Source organism: Oryzias latipes, chromosome 16 (assembly GCF_002234675.1).
Source record: "Oryzias latipes chromosome 16, ASM223467v1".
Taxonomy (NCBI): domain Eukaryota; kingdom Metazoa; phylum Chordata; class Actinopteri; order Beloniformes; family Adrianichthyidae; genus Oryzias; species Oryzias latipes.
This window is the reverse complement of record NC_019874.2, coordinates 9,811,390-9,832,114: the sequence shown is the minus strand read 5'-3', so window position 1 is coordinate 9,832,114 and position 20,725 is coordinate 9,811,390. Positions and strand designations below refer to the sequence as shown.

Genomic DNA, 20,725 nt, shown 5'->3' with positions numbered 1-20,725 from the left:
ACCCATTCACCCAGTAACACACACATTCACACACTGATGGCAGCTCCACTGCCAAACACTGGTGCCAACCTTCCACCAGAGGCAAGGATGGGTTCAGTGTCTGGCCCAAAGACACTTTGACTCATGGGCATGCAAGGCGGGAATTGAACCTGCAATCTTACTATCGTGGGTCGACCCCCCCCTACCGCTGCACCACGGCTGCCCCATAATATAATAATGTTGTAAAGTTGGCAAAGACAGGAAGTGACGTATGGTTTGTGCATGTGGGGTCATGCAGTGAAACCGATGAGTTCCGCATACAGATCTGGTAGATGACAGGGCCCTCAGCAACACAATGCAAAGTTTACGAAGGAGTTCTATTTCCCGTCCGTTTACGCGTAAATGTCACAGCAAAAAGCCAGGGAACTGAAAACAGGTCCAGGTTTCAAAATAAAAACTTCCATTGTACTTTCAAAATAAAATTTTATAAGACTTCATTTCATTTTTAGGGTGACATGCTCACGCGACTATGCATGTTAAACCACTGATTTCCCCGGCATTCCCATTGTTGTGTTTGTCCTGCACACTTGTTCTATGTTCTGGATGATAAAGTATTTTAAAAAAATGCAGAAAACACCACCATGGTCAAAGAAAGTTTTACTGAGGAGGTTCAAAAATATAACATCATTTATGACACAAAGCATGTATTTTACAACAAGGATTCAGTGAGAAAGTAGAAGGCGTGGTTTTATCGTATAAGTGTTGGATGAGCTAAGAGAGGGGGACGAACTACGTGACACGGGGGTGACAGGACAAACCGCTCCTCTGGGATCCAGGGGTGAGGGGGGACGGACTGGAGACGCAGTGCTTTCCATGTAAAATGTTGTCAGTGTAAATGAACTGACAGTCGTGAGACAGACTCCTCAGAGACACACCGCAGACAGCCCAGTGGAAATTCAGGGTTAGTCTAAATCACGAGTTTTTATTCTAACAAAAAAACTTGATATTTCCTTAATGTCTGCTTCAAGGCATTCTGACAACCTCCTCTTAAGTTTAAATAGGTTTTCTGAGCATCTAAGTTCCTGCTTTATCCTCAGAAATGTGTATTAATTCAAATTTGGACTTTGTGTTATTTAGGTAAAAGCAGGGAAATGTGGGTCTGAGCACAGGGCTGTGCTGACCTGCAGACATTCAGAGAAGCACTACGGACCCGGATACAACTTGACACTCGCTTGACAAAAGCTGTGAATCATCGCAGAGGTGCGCCTGATCTTGATGTCAGGATGAGGAATATGCTGGAAAACACTGGAGGCCAGAATGTGCGCTTGGGAACAGGGTGAGGTCATCTCAAGTAGCCTGCTTGTGACCAAGATAGTTAGCAGGAGGGAATCTGTGACTTTGCTGCAGTGCAGAATGTCACAGCCACCTCAAACTATTTTTGGACAGGCAAACTTATGAGAGACACTGACACACAGCTTGGAGCATTCCTGGAATTACAGCGCACTGACAAACAATCCTAACTTTATCCAGTGAGCAGAGCTAACTGAATGGCTGCAGTGTGTGAAATTTACCCACTGAGGGGGCAAACAGCCGGCACAGTCTTCTCCTCTGTCCCCTTCAAACACCCTTAATGTCTTAGCGGGGACTCATCAGCTAAGTTTATCACCCACACTCAAAGACTACATACAAAGTACATCCTTTCCTTAAACCTTAAAGATTGAAAAAGAAAACAGTGGAGGATATTGAATTGTGGGGATAGGGGTGGAGCTGTGGATGCGTCGTGATCTTTGGGCCACCTGGGCACCTTGGCCTAGGGTGACGGGACTCGGGAGGCGGCTCCTAGGCCCTCTGGGTCCCGGCTCCCCCTTTGGCCCGTGTCTCTGTGTCCAGCGCCGGGGGGCCTCCTGCCCCGTCTCTCCTGGTCTGGCCAATCGGGCTGGGGAGGATCTGGTCCCCCTAATGAACACATGGTTCACCTCGGCAGTGCATCTCCACCCCCACGTGCACATGCACACTGTCACACTGCTCTCTGCAAGCTAACCCACAGTATATTGATGGACAGATATTGTCTGCTTATCCTAGTGTCAGAATTTTCCTTTTGGATGTAATATTTTTCTTTCCAGCTAATCGAGCATAAATGTTGTGAATCTTAAAATCACAGATAATAATGATAATCAGATTAGCAACTTGGCACATATATCCCCTTACTTTCTCCCCCTCTCTCTTTTTTTCTTCTATCCCCTATCTATTTCTTCATGCTTTTGCCCTCTTTCTTCCCTCTGCAAAAAAGAACATTTTATATATATATATATATATATATATATATATATATATATATATATATATATATATATATATATATATATATATATATATATATATATATATATATATAACATAAAATGTGATTAAAAAAAAGAATGAAAAAAAAAACACAAAAGGGGTTAATACAAATATACACCTTGGCTTGAAGAAGATACATAACCCTTGATGTAATAGTAAGACCTGTCCACAAAAGGCTTTCAGCTCTCATCTGTTAGCTCAGTTGTTTGACAGAACAAGTTAAAAAAAGAAAAAGAAAAAAAGGTCCAGCAGACTCTACTTCCTCAAAGTACTGAGGAAGAACCATGTGTCGAAGAGACTCCTGGTGACTTTTTACCAGTGTTCCATAGAGGGCATCTTCATATACTGCCTTGGTGTATGATTCACCAGCTGCACAGCGGCTCGGAGGAAAGAGCTCCAGAAGAGTGTTGGTTGCTCTCTCCTAACACTGAAAAAACCAACACTATTCCCACTGCATCAAAATAGCCCAAAACACCCTTAAGTACCCTAAAAAAAGTAGTCTATTTAAGTTTACTGCAAGTATATTCAATCTATATTAAAAGTGAGGTATATACTTGATATTTACTTTTTCAATACTATCAATAGATTGTTAATTTAAAATTTTCCAAATTAGTCAGAAGAAGTATTCTATTTGAATACTTCCTTTACTACATAAATGGTCTATAGTATACTTGCCTTTACTTATACTTAAGTGTACTTAATAAAACAAACTTCAAGTGTTCTACTTTTTACTGAGGGGACACATCACAGCCTGGAAACATTTGCGTGAACTGCTGTTGTCGGGTTGAAACACGGTTTTTATCAAAAGCCATTACAACACAAAACCAACAAACTCCTGATCAGTGGATGTGTGTTTCTTCTGACTTGAGTTGCTTGCTTGAGTTCTTATCTATTCTACATTTTTATCTAATTTTAAATTATGTGAATGACTGCATTGCCACTTTAATCTTTTTTGCACCTGTAGCATGTCACAATAAACATCTTGTCCTCTTAAGAAGGGCCTGGTCTGTAAAGATGCAACAAAAACCCAGGTCATGCTTACTAGATACAAACAAGTCGGTCATTAAAAGTTGTCAAATAGAATGACAACCATTTACAATGTTACAGCTTTACAATGACATCTGGGTGAGTTTAAACCAACTCCCCAGCATATAAGAGTAGCTTTTCTGGTGGGATTTACTGTTTTGCTGCTGTTACTGATCGAACAATTTCTCGGTGGAATAAAAACAAAGCAAACATAAAATTCCATGTGACTCTGCTTCTTAAGCAATAAACAATCTGGTGGATGAATTTACGACGGGTCAAAGTGAGTCCCCCCCCCCCCCCCCCTTTGTGCTCCCTCTCCAGCTGGAAAATGGAACAGGAAGTGTGAGGTTGAGAAAAAGCTGTGTGTGCTTTCAAAAGCGATGATTGGCATCTGTATTTTTTTTCCTGGCGTGGATTACTTAAAAAGATCTGATCGGATGTGATCTTCTTGCTTTAGCTCAAATTTTTAACATTTTGAGGTTTCTTTATGTCTCAAAGCAGCTTTTATGACTTCACTGCACTGTGGGGGTGTCTGGTCCCCACAAACCGCTCCTGTTGGGCTCAGACGCTGTGGGTTCCAATCTTCACGTCTCATTGGAGAACCTTTGAGGATGGAATGTTTCCCACAAGGAACCAACAATTCTATCAAATCACATTCCTTCAGCATCTCAAGCTGAAACTCAATGAAAAATAAAGTCAAAACTCATAAATCACAAAATAGTTTGGTTTCTATTTTTATGAAATGTGACTTTTGCTGTTATAGGCTGGAATCTGGAGTCTGTTCTTCAGTATATTTCCATATCTCTCACACAACTAAAATCCTCTCCCTGTTTTTCCCCTGAATTTTATCTGCTCATATTTCCTTTGGTTTATTCACTCAAGGTCAAGGAAGGTTAACCTGGAGTGCTGACAAAGACAGACACTCGTGACAAAGTTCTTATTTTCTTGTGTCCTTTCATTGAAACATATTTTTGGTGTTTAGTCTGCAGCTTTAAAGAGAAAGAAAAACAGTAAGACCTGTTAATGCTGATTTTAGTTCGTGACACAAGAACATTGAACTAATTAACGAATGGAAGTTTTAGCAGTTTTTCCTAAAAGTTGCGATAGCTTTCAAGAATGATTTTTAAATAATTTAGTTGAATTGAATTGAATTGCCCAGTTAGTTTTTTCCCCCTCCAGTTGATTAAAATGCAATTTTAATGTAATCTCACAAAAACCAAATAAAAATGTATATTTTCTAAATGGTAGTTTAGTTTTTAAATAGTCCTATTTTTTATGTGTGTGCAAGAGTAACTGTAATTTTTGAAGAAATAGCCTAAACTCACAAAATGTTTGATACATTTTAGACAAATAGACCCACATTTTATTCATGTTTATAAGTTCAGTTTTTCTAAACAAAAAGTGAACACGCTGAAGTTTTATTAGTTTTCTTTTGTCTAAATCATAAATGTAACCTTAACAACAGTGTTTTATTTATTTTTGGGTGATCGTTATATTTGAGTTAAATGTGTCTGTTGGCCACTTCACCTTAATGTTGTTTCTTTTATTGCGGTTTTACTTATAATTAAACCTAACTTCTAGTTTTTTGATAGTGATAGTAAAGCCTGAAATTGAATTTGTCCTTCATTATTAGAAAACAGTTCTATCTTTTATAAAAATGACTTGTACCAAACACTGGAATCTCTGACTGTGACTCCTTTCTGCTCTAACACACGAGTTATTGGAGGAGAAATAAACTGTTTTCCTGTTTTCATTATTAATATTTGCAAACTGCTAAAACAGATGTTTGCATTTGTTGTGTTTCATGACAGTTAACAACAGTGCAGTAAGGGACGCCGTCACATTAACGCAATGCATCATGGGAGATGGAGTGAAATGCAGTGGTGCTGATTCCGGACAGACTTATGTCTCTCGGCTCCATTATTATATTCACTTTTTACACGGTCTGAACTATCTCTATATTGGTGTTAGGGTTATGTAATTATCATTTGCTTACACGCTATTATCACCATGATATGTTCGTCACCGTTCTATCTTTTAGTAAGAAAACAAACACTGACCTGAAAAGTTCTGATTATACATGAATATGATGTTCCTGTACTGCTTGATTGAATGACCTACTTTTATGTTATCAACCCTGGCCACCAATAAAACCAGACTGGATACACTGGGAAGGCAGAACTCCTCTGTGACAGTTCGCGCTGTCACAGACCGATTCTCCTTCTGCAAAAGTTCTCATCTCCTGTGTGGTTCTTCTCTTTATTAAGGAAAAAGTCAGAACCCTGACAATTGGTTGCATTTGTTTCCTTTTTTTTTGTTGGACCCTCTCCACCCTTGCACTTGAGCACAAAAAACAGAATAACATGCTCTTTAGTTTCCATTGATGATCATTAATGAAGCCAATGGAAATGACCGGAATTAATTACAGTAAACCCTTGTTTTTCACGGGGGTTACGTTCCAAAAACAACCCGTGATAGGCAAAATCCGTCAAGTAGAAACCTTAATTTTTTTCTTACAATTAATATACAATTAAATACTCTATTATACATTGAAAAGAAAGAACAAACCATTTTACAGGCTCAAGCATTTGTTTCACAAATAAAGGTACTTTAGAAACATTTTTTTCAACAAATAACTTCTGTACTGTACTGTCAAATAATAATTTTAATCATCGATGTGAAGTGAAGGCTTCAAATTGCGGATATTAGCACCGCCCACCGCGACCCGAGTAATTGGATTAAGCGGGAGAAAATTTAAAATGATTATGAAAAAAATAAAAAGTACAGTCGGACAAATAGTGACTGACTCAGGTGTATTTCACTGCTCTTCAGACTGAGCCGCTGCATCCTGACTCCGCTCTGCAGTGTTTTCTTCTTTTGAAGCCCGCGGTGCAGCTGTGTTTGTCCGGGAGAAGAACATAGTGATTGGCAGTTGTTGTTGCTCTTTTTCTATGGGTTTTAGAGAAACTCGAAATTGCAAGAGAATTTGCATGTACGTAATGTAAAGCTGTTTCACGTACCTGTACATTTTAAACTGCAACGTTATTGACACACAGGTAGAGAAGAAGCGGAGTGACTTTTTAGCCAATCAGAATGCAGAACACAATGCACGATGCAAATCCGTGAAGTAGCGAAACCGTGAAAAGTAAACCGCGTTATAACCGCTTCATAGTTTGTGCCAGGGCTGTGTTCACTTCAAGAAGTCCAGTATTTCGCCAGGACATCAAACTATCCAGGACTGCCTCTGCCTGTGAACCACACTTTCCTAAACTGGACAGTATGTTTCTATGGGGTGCAATCAACCTGCCCTAACCTCGTAACCTTGGAGCCCTCAGGAATCACTCTGATGTGAGATCTGTTTCTCCTGAAGCATACAAGTGACACGTCAATGTTATAGGAACATGGGGTGTTGGCTGGGCTGCTAACCATTCCTGGGCTATTGTCTATTGTTCTTCACCCAGACCTTTTGTCCTGGTCTGAGCTCTTGTTTCGTTTAAGCTTTGTGTCTCTTGTTGTACCAGGAAGCTTATTTCTGTTTATGGTCCTGTTCTTTGCTCTGGAGAAGTAGAAGCTACTTTGGTTGAAATTTCTCTTCACTTACGGGCATTGGTGTCCTGATGTTGTCACCCATCAGCAGCTTTGCAGGTGAGGAGCTGTGCACCAATGGTGTGGCTCTGTATGCCAGGAGAGCCTTGTGCAGATCTTCCCCCTTCTTCTGGAGAGCCTTGATAGTCTTCACAGCCCTCTCTGCTTCCCTGTTGGTTTAAGGATAGTGGGGAGTCGTGGTCGCATGGCTGAAATCATAGTCCTTTGCAAATGCTTCAAACTCAGCTGCTGAAAACTGAAGGCCGTTATCTATAACAAAGGTTTTAGGAACTCCGTGTCACGCAAAAATGACCTTAAGTTTGTTTATCACTGGGACTACAGTAGTAGAGGTAAGGTTAGCAACTTTGAGTATCGGAAAATGTAATCCACTACTTATAGGTACATGGCACGATTCCACTGGAAATGATCGGCTGGAACATGCTGCCATGGTCTACTAGTGAGTGGTGTTGTCATGAGAGGCTCTGGCGCAATATGAACCTCCTGCGTGCACACTGCAGTTTTCAACTTTGGCTTTGATTTGTTTGGTCAAACCCGGCCACCATATGGACTGTTCTGCTCTGACGATGTATTTTTTCATGCCCTGGTGACCTTCGTGCACCATTTTCAGTATTTTCTCCTGTATGTCTACTGGAATGACAAGTCTTACACTAATAATCCATTTGCAACAAGCAGGTCTTGGTGGTCCTGTCAGTACACTTGAAGCTCAGGAAAATGTGCTTTCCTGCTGGTGGGCCACCCTGTTATTGAGATGTTGGCATGTAGAGTCCATTTCCTGCGCCCTTCTGATTTGTGCTAGTTTACTTTTAGATGCTGGCAGTGACGTGCGGTGAGGTTAATGGCTGGTGAGGCACTGACGTCATCAGTCAGATTTACAAACATATGAACCATGAATATAAATAACTGAGTAACTTATTCACCATTTGATTGACAACAGTTAACGTTTTGTTTAAAATATAATTTCAACATGTTTTTTTTTTCATATACAAACTGCAGCATAGAAAAAAGCACAAACGTTATTATCGTCTTACCTTTAGTTGTAAATAAAGTCCATACGCCGCTCCTTCTGAAGAAAATGACTTGCCGCTTGCTATCACTTCTTCTAGTATTTTTAGCGTCATAATCTCAGGGCTCACCGGCGCCCCCTAACACGAGGCACGAGAACTGCAACATGAGGCACGAGAATGTCTGGCCTCACCCAGCGGCTTTTTCGCCGTCGTTTAGCGCTCAGCACAAGAAACACGTCCCTCACATACAGTTATTTATAAAAACAAGCACTGTGCATCATATACATCTGCTAAATTATTTAAACTCAGCTCATATAGTACAAGTGATTGAATCGACATACAGAGAGACAGCAGTACCGTCTGACTGCATAGGTATTGCGCAATCCAAGGTGAGGCTCAGCGGGCTGATGCCTCATCGCAGGTCACTTAGTATCTGAACGGCAAATGCGGAAATTCAGCGATTTTGAAAAGAAAAAACACCCAAAAATGGTACATTTAAATGGAAAATGACCGCAAAGCACAACTTACTGATTAAATATAATAATTGAATTTATTTTTTCTCTTTTCTTCCCATAATGACAGGTGAGGCTGTGCCTCACCTGCCTCTCCTGACTGCACGTCACTGGATGCTGGCAACTGTTGCAAAATCTGATTAAAACACACACACACATTTTCTTCCAAGTGCTTATCATGTATTGTGGGTGGAGCTTGGATGGGTGCCCTGGACAGTGTATCTGCCATGGTTAAGTTCTTTCCTGGAACTGGTTTGGTTTTTTATATGAAACGGAGTAGTCGTATCCTACTGTAAATCTTAGAATACGAGCTGGAAAGTCAACAAGAGCTCTGCTGCTAAGTAGGGAAATGAGAGGCTTATGATCAGTTTGGATCAAAAAGTCCATTCCTACCACATAGTCTTTTGTAACTGCACCGTCCAAATGGGGTGATGGATGCGGTTAAAGGGAATGACTGAAATTATGTCTGAACATGCATGCCATGACCAAGAAGCCAGGAGTCTCTTTTAACTCTAACTGTAGCTTTGACACTCAATCTTAGCTCATTACTTTCTGCTACCTCAGAGTCCGTCCTCTTTAAGTGTCCTCCCCGGTTGTCCACCACTATATCTGTTCCTACACAAATGCCCTCAGTACAGTAAGAACTAGAAATGACAGGAAAAATAAATGTAAAGTAAATCTACAACAAGCCCTCCCAGCCCCAGACTCTGGTTTGTACCTGAGAGTTGTTCTCTGGCTCTGAGGGCCCCTGTGGCGGGCCCCTGTACTGGATGGCTGATGTTGGGTTACCTGGCTGGCAGATTTCCTTGATCTGCTTTTCTGCGCAGGTGTCTGGGGGCCACAGCTGCCACTGCTCCCTCCATCATCCATTCATCATCCCTCCATCATCATTCCATCGCAGTAGAACACAAACACTCACCTGTGTACAGGTATCAGCTCACCTTTGCACAAATAGTAAGCGAATAATATACGCTTCACATGTGTTTGATTGCATAAGTATGTGCGTGTGAGCTGTATTTGTACTGTGCACGTGTTGACATGTTTTCATCTGATCCAACAATAAAATGTATACAAATATGATCAATATAAATAAAGTTTAGCCTCAAATGCAAAAGGGGTTTATACAAATATACACATTGTATGTCAGAAGATTCATAACCCCTGTTGTAACATGTAAATCTGTCCAACACAAGAGGCCTTCAGCTCTGATCTGTTCGCTCAGCTGTTGGACAGGACAAGTTAAAATAAAAAGACAGTTTTATCCAATACTGTAAATCCATGCGTTGTGTCTAACACTTATTTGATCATTAGCTCATTTTTAAGTTTAATATGTCTGTTTCTTTTTCTTTGAGTGGAAATATGACAATACTTATGAAAAAAATAACTGTCACTCCAAATAAGAGACAGACTTCATTTTTGCACTAGGAACAATCAAAGCTGCAATAATTTAAACATGTGTTCATTATTGTGAGGTTAGGCAAACATTACTTTAAAAGAAACCTAAACATCTGATGCTAGCACTACATGAAATGTTTTCTTCTGAATAACTTTAGAGTGGCTTTAACACCCACAAAGAAAAGCAAAATCTGGTCTGATCAAACAAAGAATCGAACATCACCTCTGTCTCTACTGTTAGAGACATCGTGATTTATTACTTTATTTGAGATAGGGTCACCGTTTAGGGATAAACGATTTAATAATCAAAACATGTTTTTTGGAAGTGTTACTGACTTGAGCTGCTCATTTTTTAAACAGATGGCAAGAGGCAACGTTCAAAATAAAAGCAGAATCTAAACTTGCGTCCAGAAATTGTAACTTTTTAAATATTTTCTTTATATTGATTTATAAATTATATAAATATATATATTTTCTAAATGTATTTTTTAATGTTGAAGGACAGTGTTGGACAGTAACACATGATTGAAGGTATCTCAGTGCAGGTAGAGTTGCAGAAGAGTGATGAGGTGTATCAAGGCCAACCCTGACCTTTGTCACTCAGCCATATAATGATGTAACAGTAACCTAGTTTCTTCAGCTCTGTAGAGACTGCAACATTAATGAATTGATTGGATGAGTTTGCTTTTCCTCATAATCTTTTTGTTTTCTTTCGTCCTCTTAATTTGTTCTTCTCTGAGTCCTCAAAAGAGTCATTTAAAAACAAGGAAACATTTCAGGAAGCTTCAAGAGTTGTTTCAGAATGAGATGCACACATCTCCACTCATGTCTGCATACAGTTGCTCAACCAAAGTTTATCCAGTTGGCATAAAGGTTCACAAAAGGTACATAATTTTCTTTTCCATCAGGATTTTCACAAATGATGTGGTGCCGAAGAATCTGATTCAACGTTGCAACATCCAAAGCTGAAGGATGTTTGGATAGCTGTCAAATAGTGAATTAGTGAACTGATGGACCGGTGGTACTACACACATACATTTTTTTCACAAGGTGTTGTTGTCCTCAAACATCGGCTTCGATCAAAGTGAAGCGTTTCTTTTAAGGTGGTGAGTTTGAAACATGACTGAATCTATTTTTGTGTGAAGTTCATCATAAAACACAGAAAGCTGTGGGGGCTGATGGGAAAAGAGTTGAAGTGTTAGGGATTATTTCTGAAAAAAATGGTATTTTTGTATTTAAATAAACCCTAAGTGCAAGTTGCATTACTGTAGAAATGATAAATGATGTCCATAAGAGATGTTTGCGAGCTACCTTGAGCGTTCTCGCCATTCCCACGAGAAGTCTTCATTTTAAGCTAAAGCACAGACATGGCTGTGGGTGAAGGTACTAGTTAACTGTAAACCACTGCGTATAACGTCTCTTTAATTAGAGCCATGGAGAAGCTGCAAGCTCAGGAGGGGAAAGGTGTCTCTGGTTTTGAACTATAGTGCACTCTGTGGATTAGTGAGCAGTTGAAAAGGAAATCAGACTAAGAGGGGATTTACACACTAACACATTTTAGCCGTTAACCTGCGAGCTGTGCTTTGACAATTACCAGAGTTTCATCTGATGGGTTTGAGCTAAGAAATGTTTCTGTTGGAAAACTGCAGATTCATAGTGAAACATTTATAGAAATTTGATGCTTTATTCATTGGCATGAAGCAAACGCTCAAACACATCAAAGGGCTCCATGAAGTGAAATTAAAATCTCAGCCTGGAGGAAGACTTTAACGTTCCGATGACAGACAGCTGAGAGGAGTTATTTCACAGCTTGCATTCTCTCATCACATTTTGCATTTTAAAGTACCTATTGCCTTTGACTCTGGTGCTCTGAGCCACACTTTTCGCGTCCCGCCTGTGATAGTCTGCAGTTTGGGTGACACACAAAAATGGTACTTTTGTTTTTAAAATGGGGTTAAACATCTCCTGCTTGGGGCGTAATTCAGACTGAATTTGGTTTTTCATTTGCCTTTTTTTTGTTGGATTGCGTATAAAAAGCACCACCACTTACTTTGGTCAAATGTAGCCAAAAGCTGTGGCACCACAGACAGTTCTGGATGTGGCGGGTTTGGTGTGTGTGGCAGTAAATAGACATTTAGACCCAGCTGAAGGTACAAAGAAGTCTTTGGGTGGTCCTACTTTTTCAGCTGACTCTTTTTGTGAGTACTGACATCACACAGTGGTCATTAATAACAGACAAACCACACAAGGCTGGTTGGATTAAACTGCAGACGCCCATGAGCCAGAAAAAAATGGACAACAAAATGAAATCACTCATTTACTCATCCGATTCATCAAAAAAACGACCATGATTGTCCGAGTCTAGCGACTTTGTTCTGGGACTGTCAAGTTACAGCAGAGCAGGGTGAGGTCCACGGAAAGAAAAATTCTTTCTGGTGAATCTGGTTCATAAAAAAGACTAAATGAGAAGCAGGGATCCCTTTGCTGGCCTGCTTGACCAAAACAGCACACCTGAATATGGTGCAGCATTTCAAGACAGCACTTGATGTATCCAAATCCTGGAGGCCAATAATGTCTCTCAAATATGCCCCCAGCAGCAGCAGCAACTTTACGCATAACTTCACTGGAGCTCAGGGGTATGTAAGCTATGCAGTTACGTAACTGTGTACGTCTGAGAGCCATAAATCTGATAGGGGTGCAGAGAAAACAACACTGAAGAATCTGTAGTGCCAATCTAATCGGTTTTCGACAGGAAAGAAAAATCCTCTCTCAGCAAGTCTTTCATTTTCCATGAGGAAACAAGAAAAGAGCCCTTTGGTTTTGCTTTTAAATGGTTGAAACTGACTTTGGTATATGCTCAAGGAGTCAAGCCAAGCGTGAGTATTTTGTTTTTTCACTTTTTTCTAAATGCCAAGCTCTTTGGCTCCAAAAAGCAAAAATACCTCTATAGTCATGTTGCCTGCCTAAAACAGGAGCGTAATGCAACTCCTCCTCCTTTGTTTGTAATGACCCTCTCTGCTCTGCCAGCCACACCCTCCTGTCCCTTTTTGTACCTACATACCAACCTGCACCTGCCCTCTGCTTTACTGTCTCATCTGTCTAACCTGTCTGAAATACCATCTCAGCATGGTTCTGGCTCGGGGTTAAACAAACACTCACCAGTGATACAAAAGGAGTCTATGAAAAACTGAAAAAGGCCTAAGATTTACTCCTGGACTTGTGCCAGCTTTCTATTGCTCTGTTTTATTTCAGTATCTGCTTTTGTATTCAATTCAATTCTATTAAATTGTATTTATATAGACCAATATTACAACAATAGTTCTCTCAGTGGGTTTCATACCAGTAATTGTATAAGAACCTAAAATCTGTCATGTAATACAATAGGTACTGTAATTGCTAATCTAAACTAAAAAGACCAAGCTAAACTGGGCATCCCTGCCCTTAGACCCTCCCACTCCACTCCTCCCCAGAGAGGGGTGGGAAAGAGGGACAACACATGAATTGCACTGCACCAAACAGAGGCATGGAGAACTAAATGATAAATACACGATTAAGAATAGAGGAGAGGAGAAGTAGATGTGAATAGAGGACGGAACCCCAGTGCACCATGCTTTCCCCAGCTTTTAACTTCTAGCAGCCCATCAACAATTAATTGCTATTGTTATGAAGTTTAATTTAAACATATTGACAGTAAGTTAAATATTATCTGATTACTAGCTAGTCCAACAATAAGCCTGTCCAAAGAGGAACGTCTAACTTTGAATGTAGAAACAGTGTCGGCCTCTCTTACATAAGCTGGGAGTTTATTCCATAAAACAGGGGCTTGGTGGCTAAACGCTCTACCTCCAACTGTACTTTTACTAATTCTAGGAACCACAAGCAGTCCTGCATTTTATGAGCCAAGTGTTCTATTTGGGTGGTAAGGCAGTAAGAGGTCTTTGATATAGGACGGGACCATACTATGTAAGGCCTTGTAGGTTAACAGGAGGATTTTGAACTTGATTCTAGATTCAACTGGGAGCCAGTGAATTGAAGCTAACACAGGAGTGATGTGATCTCTTCTGCCAGTTCCTGCTAACAACCTTGCTGTTGCATTTTGAACAAGGTGAAGGCTTTTTAATTAACTTTTAGGGAACACTGCTAACAAAGAGTTACAGTAATCCAGCCTCGACGTAACAAACGTATGGATGAGTTTTTCAGCATCACTCTTAGAAAGCTTATTTTGTGATCTTAGCTGTATTGCGCAGAAGAAAAAAATACAGTTTTACAAGCCTCTGATATATGAGCCTTAAATTAAACATCCTGGTCAAATAAAACACCTACATTTCTAACTGTGAAATTGGAAGCTATATTTATGCCATCCAGGGAGACTATCTGAACAGACAGAGCATCTTTCAGGTTTTTAGGACCTACTATAATGACCTCAGTTTTCTCTGGGTTTAGGACAAGGTCATTATTGTCATCCATGTCTGGATGCTCTGATGCAGGCATTAAATTTCTCCACATGGTCACTCTGTTCAGGTTTAATGGATACATACAACTGCGTATCATCCGCATAACAGTGAAAATCTGTGCTGTGTTTCCTGATTATGTTTCCTAAGCGTAGCACATAAAGCATAAACAGGATGGGCCCTAGAACTGAGCCCTGTGGGACTCCGTAGCTAACTTGAGTGCACTGAGAGGACTGTCCATTTACATTAACAAACTGATGCCTATCGGATAAATAGGATTCAAACCACTAGAGGGAAAATCCTCTTATCTCATCCTCTAATTTTTGGAGTAAAATACTGTAATCGATAGTGTCAAAGGCTGCACTGAGGTCTAACAGGACCAGAATAGAAAGTAGTCCCTTTTCTGAGGCCAGTAATAAGTCATTAGAAACTCTAACTAGTGCAGTTTCAGTGCTGTGGTGTGGTCTGAATCCTGACTGAAAATCTTAAAAGTAGCTGTTGTCCTGTAGGTAGCAGTAAAGCTGCCTAACTACAAATCTTTTTAGGATTTTAGAAATAAAGGGAAGGTTTGAAATTGGTCTATAGTTGGCCAGATTGCCAGGATCTAAACTGGGATTTTTCAGAAGAGGCTTAACAACTACATATTTAAAAGACTGTGGCATATAACCTGTTTCCAGAGAGGTATTTATTATAGTTCATGTGGATTTATTAATTAGGGGGAAGGCTTCTTTAAAAAGCTTAGTGGGTATTGTGTCTAAGAGACCAGTTGAGGTTTTGCAGGATGTAATAACTGTTCTTATTTCCACTTGATCCTCAGCAGTGAAGCAGTCTAATGTTACAGAGGTTTCTTTGGATGCCTTCATTTCTACTGCTTCAGCCTGTTCTGGGCTGATAGTAGGAATAACTTGATTCAATTTGTGTCTAATATTGAGATTTCACTATCTGTGGCGGGGGTCTGGGTGTGGGGATGGCTGGTCACTCCCCCTCCTTCTTTTCACATTCCACCATCCATTTTAGAAGAACATAAACACTCACCTGAGCACAGGTGTTAGCTCACCTTTGCACTAATAGTTTGCGTGTTGAATGAAATATAATTTCACACTAGTTGGTTTGAAGGTATAAGTATGTGTGTGTGAACATTATCTGTATACATGTTGACATTTGGACATTTTGCAGCTAACAGGGGTGTTTATAACATTTGAGTGTGTGTGTGGACAGGCCTTTGAGATTTGTATTACTTCTCAACCTTACCGTAATGATAAACATCCAGTAACTTGTTGCTTTATGCCGCTTTATAGTCTTAACCCCCCACCCCCACCCTCCTATGATCACCCTCCTATCCCCCCTCTCTCTAACGTCCCTCTCTCTTCTTCCCTCCTTTCATTTTCCATCTGGTCCAACACCAAAGATTTTCATATATGATTCAAATGAATAAAGTTTAGCCTCGATTACAAAAGGGGTTTATTCAGACATACCTTTGGTTTGTCAGAAGATTAATAACCCCTATTGTTAAAATAAAATATGTCCAACACAAGAGGCCTTCAGTTCTCATCTGTCTGCCCAGCTGTTGGTGTTACGTGGCTTGACTGTAGCTGCTCAGCCATAAAAACTCATTCCATGAAGCTCTCTGCGAACTGTACTTGGGCTAATCTGAAGATCACATGAAGTTTGGAACTTTGACTGTGCAGAAAGTCAGCGACCTCTTTGGAGTATGCGTTTCAGCATCTGCTGACCCCTCTCCATTCACAATTTGTGGTTGAGTTGCTGTTGTTCCCAAACTCTTCCATTTTGTTCTGATAGAGCTGACAGTTGACTGTGATCAGTTGATCTATCTTCTGTTATCCTTGCTGTGGTACTCAGGGGCCGCCCTGTCATGGAGGATCAGGAATCCTAATGTACAAGTTCCTCTGAGATTGTGACCTTTGTTAATATGTGGATTTCTGTGTGTGATATTGCACATTTCTGTTAAACTGCTGAGGAGTTATGGAATCATAAGAGAATATCTTTTAAGCACCAGTAAAATGTTGTAAATCAGTTGGAATAATCCTGGAAGTAAAGTCTTTATCCTGGTCCAAACAGAAAAATTCAAATTTTGAGTCACAGTTTAAGTGTTATTTCCCTTCAGGGTTGAATAAAGTATCTATTCAACTATCAGACTCAACAGGTTGTCCGGTTTGAGTGTCTGATCTGGTTCAGAGGTCATAAGCTGCTGCAGGGGCGCTTGTGGGGCATGGAGGTTTACTACATGGAGTTAAGGGATGTTGTAAGCTGACCTTGATCACTGGTTCTTCTTTTTAGCCTGCTTCCTCTCTTACCTCAGTGATCTGTCCCACATCCCATGTTTTCCAGCACTGTCTACCTCCCAGACAGGGGTAGGTGGGGCTCATAGTCTGTTGTGTAATAGCCGTGCACAGAGGTCATATGCTTTGCTCGAGACAAGCTTTAAGTCTGTACTTTCACCTGTGGTCATTAACACAGTTATCTTGAAATCCCTGCAATGTAGACACACAGTCACAGCTTCTGTTTATCAACAGGCTGTATTCATTTTAAAGGATTTTATGTTCCATGTTTCCATGTTTTTCTCTGGTATTTAATATTTTTGTAACAGATTGAGAGTCATCTCACCAACATCGGATCAATTTTAAAATGCTTCCAGTTACATTTGAAAATTTAGGGTGTCTCTACCATCTGAACTAAATTCATCTTCAGTGCCTGGTGGGTTGTGGGAGGGAACCAACATGTCTGTTAAAAACATCTTTATCAAACAGTCGATCAACTTTTTTAGCCCTTGTGCTATCTTAGATGACCCCACCCTTACATTGACGCGTTCCCCCTACCATGACAAAGGTGGATAAAGGTGGAAAGATTTCATGTAATCCATGGACACCAGTGAGGATCACAAATCATTGGAGAAAAAAGGTTCAGAGCACTGTCTAGTGGGTCTAGATGACCCACTCCCAATGTTAAAGTGCCTAGGATAGCACAAGGGTTACAAATGTGTCAGTAGTTAAATACAAACACCTTTTAAAGGGACACCAAGGACTTTTTACGTAGCAGATTAATTCCAAAAATGTGTATTGAACTGGAGAAGCTGTTGAGCTATTGTGAGCAGCACGAACTGGTGCTCCAGTCAGGACTGAGTCAGGGGATCCGCGGGAAAAATGGTGTATTTCTGCATCGTTTACTGTCCCTCTCCTGGCTTGGATTTGAAAGTCTCAACAATTTGTATGTCAGAAATTAAACCGAAGCCAGTTCTTACAAAATGTTAAAGAGGAAAACAAAATTGTTTGAACTTTTTCTTTTGAACATTACCTTTTTCATTTTTTTATTTACTTAAGAAAAGAAACGTGTTTGTATTAGAAGCCTGGAAAACCTTCAAAAAATGTCCAAGTGTTTCTACAAGACTTTCATTGAGCGCAGTTACATTTTAAGCTGCATTTATGGAATAAATTAATGTGATGGCCACATGTTTCTCAGACGAACCTCTTGTCCAAAAAGTTTCAGGAACCACACACTTTGCTGCACCACCATCTTAAATCTGAACATCCTGAGTCCAGAGCTGAATTTTCATCCTTCAAGAACCGGAAAATACGCGAAAATCATATTTAAATTTGAGTCTGATTGTGATGGTGCCCCTGTCAGTCTCCTCCCCCTCCCCTCTCTGCTTGGCTCCTGATGTGACACAGCTGCGACCACTTACCTCATCACCCGTCTACCTTCATAAGGAGGTCCAGGACCAGTATTCTTCACCAGTTCGTTGCCCCTGATGGTGCATAGTTTGGTTGTCACGTTTTTGCTTATTGTCCCAAGCCCGCACCTAAAATCTTGTTCTTACCTCTCCAGGAATCCACAGCCACGAGTGGTCGCCTGAACCTGCATTTATTCTGGAACCCTGCTCTGTCTGCTTCACCCGGTCAAACCACGAGCCTCTGCCGATCCCCCTCTCCACCACGAGCCTCAGCTGAACCTGCTGTTTGTCGGAATCCACGAACGAAGGCACCAGTGACGCCACGAGTCTACAGGAACCGTTCACCCTCGTCGTGGGACCCCTCGGAGTCTGCTGTCCCTCATACTCACCTTATTCTGGATCTGAACATTAAATCCATTTTTCTAATCACGCCAGCTCTAACCTGTGTCTCCTTCCGGGTTTCAGTGTCTGGGTCTATATTGTTCTGTAGCAATGACACTGATACTATACACATTATAAAACCATGATTGTGTTTCCATCCATGACTCATCAAATTAGCAGATGATACAACCACAGTTGGGTTGATTGAAGACGATAAGAAAGAAGCATACAGGGAGCAGGTCCGGGTGCTGGCGGCCTGGTGCGGAGGCAACCAGCTTAAATATAGATTCAACTTATTGTACAAAAGATCATAGATGTGACGTAGGACCTACAACGGCAAGCCACAAGCTCCCTCCTCCTCTCTTTTCTGGGGCATTCACTTGTAGACCAACAGATCCAGATATGTCTTCGTTGGCCTTCGTTTTCTGGACTTGCACCTGAGTCAAAGCTGTAAGGCTGAATAGGTCTGATTTAGCTCGCTATTTTGTTGCAGCACTAATGTTGGGTAGGGGTTGTGAGGGACTGTAAGCTAGCAGGAGAGAGTATGAACAGATGGGTGTCAGAAAGATGGGGCGGGCTTAATCCAAACCAACAGTCTCACTCACAATTCTGAGGTGAATTTATAATGAACTACTGCCGCTACGTTGCAACTATGTCCTACTAGAAGGTTATTGTTTTTTTTGACAAAAAAAACAGCATAAACATAATTAATAGACTACTGGGAATGATTTTCAAATCAATAAAAAGGTGATTGGAGTGGAACTTTTAGAGTTCTCAGTTTTGTTGGGTTTGTTTCGTTCATGAAGAGTAACACAATACATTAACGTGTTCAATACAACATAAGTCCACACGTTTTCATGACTGGAAAGGAACAGTAAAAACTCTTTTTTTTTTTTAATTCTGCTCCTATATCAAAGCTTAAAGGAAAAATTGAAAAAAAGAGACAATCTACATGGCCTTTAACACTTGTCACCGCAAGCAGTTTCATTTGAAAAACTTTTTAAGTCACTTTGTTGGGAATTCCAAACTTTTACCCCAACAAAATTAAAACATCTGCGACAGACTGGCGACCTGTCCAGGGTGTCTTCTGCCTTCGCCCACAAGTGGCCGGGATAGGCTCCGGCAGCCCCGTGACCCCGAAAGGGAAAAACGGAATAGAAAATGAATGAATGAAAAATTAAAACATTTTGCTTTAAAGTAGTAGCAACTTGAAACTTAAATTCCTATCTCCCCTAGTGATTTTCTGAAGTACAAAGAAATACCTTTTGTAAGCTGTCTGGCACCGCGCTATTTCATGCATGTGCAATGCAGGAGCTTTTGAACACCTTTGTCAAATCACGACTCTGGAAACCGTCGAATATTGTCAGCAGGTTTATTGATACTTAAGAGCGTGAAACTGAAAGCAAAGGATCGATAGAATCAAGTATGCATAGCATTGCATTATTATTGTAAAATACTTAAAAATATAATAATAAAAAGTATTTATTTCACCAAAATCAAAATTCGCAAAATCAAAATTTCAACACAAACTGATGATGCAACTTGTGACTTAAGATGTATGCAAAATCTTTCAAACGATACAACGAAGTGTGTGCATGGTAACATGTATCCTTTGTCTCTTCAAGTGCAATCTTCAATAAAGTTTAGAGGGCTCCAAAACACGTTGAAAATAATCAGCGCACCAAAGAAGATTTAAAACCACATTTGTAAAACACAACTGTTAGTTATAACAGAATACTGTGCTCCTGTATCTGACCGTGTTCTTCCTCTTCTCTTGCTCCTACTTGGCTGTGGACCTCGCCTCTGGCTCGTCTCGCGCCCCCAACCGTCCCCCAACTCGTCTGGATGAAGCCCATCTACTGGACTGTTTAAACATGTCCTTGTAGAGCTAGATAAGCTAATTCTGCTCTAAGAGATCTGGTACATTGCCTGTCTGTCCTGGGAGAGGATCTCTCCTTCATGTGGACACCCCTGAGGGTTCTTCTTTTTTTTCTTTCTAGAATCTGTTTTTTTTTGTGTTGTTTTTCCTTACCGAGAAGGAAGGTCTAAGGCACATGTGTCAAACTCAAGGCCCGATATATAGTATATATCATTTATTTTATCTTTTGCATTTTATGTTGTTATAAGAGCTCAAAGATTGTGCAATGAGCTTCATCCAGTGAGGGTTCTTGGGCAAGACCCTTTGCACAACTGCACAACTATGTAGCCACAAGGGGGCCCAAGTCTGGGTCTCCCTGTGTTGGTCACCAGCCCAGAGAAAATGGTTGTGTCAGGAACGGCATCCGGTGTAAAAATCTATACCAAACCACCTGTGCAAATCAGGGAAAGCTGACTTGCTGC

The 20,725-nt window shown here is 40.6% G+C and overlaps 1 long non-coding RNA gene across 1 annotated transcript; it reads left to right on the top strand.

Annotated features, from left to right (window-relative positions):
• The first annotated feature begins 539 nt into the window (after window positions 1-539).
• Window positions 540-18,434, top strand: LOC110016624. Its single transcript, XR_002291939.2, has 2 exons — window positions 540-1,315; window positions 18,160-18,434. It is a non-coding gene; the product is annotated as an uncharacterized LOC110016624 (long non-coding RNA).
• The last annotated feature ends 2,291 nt before the right edge of the window (window positions 18,435-20,725 follow it).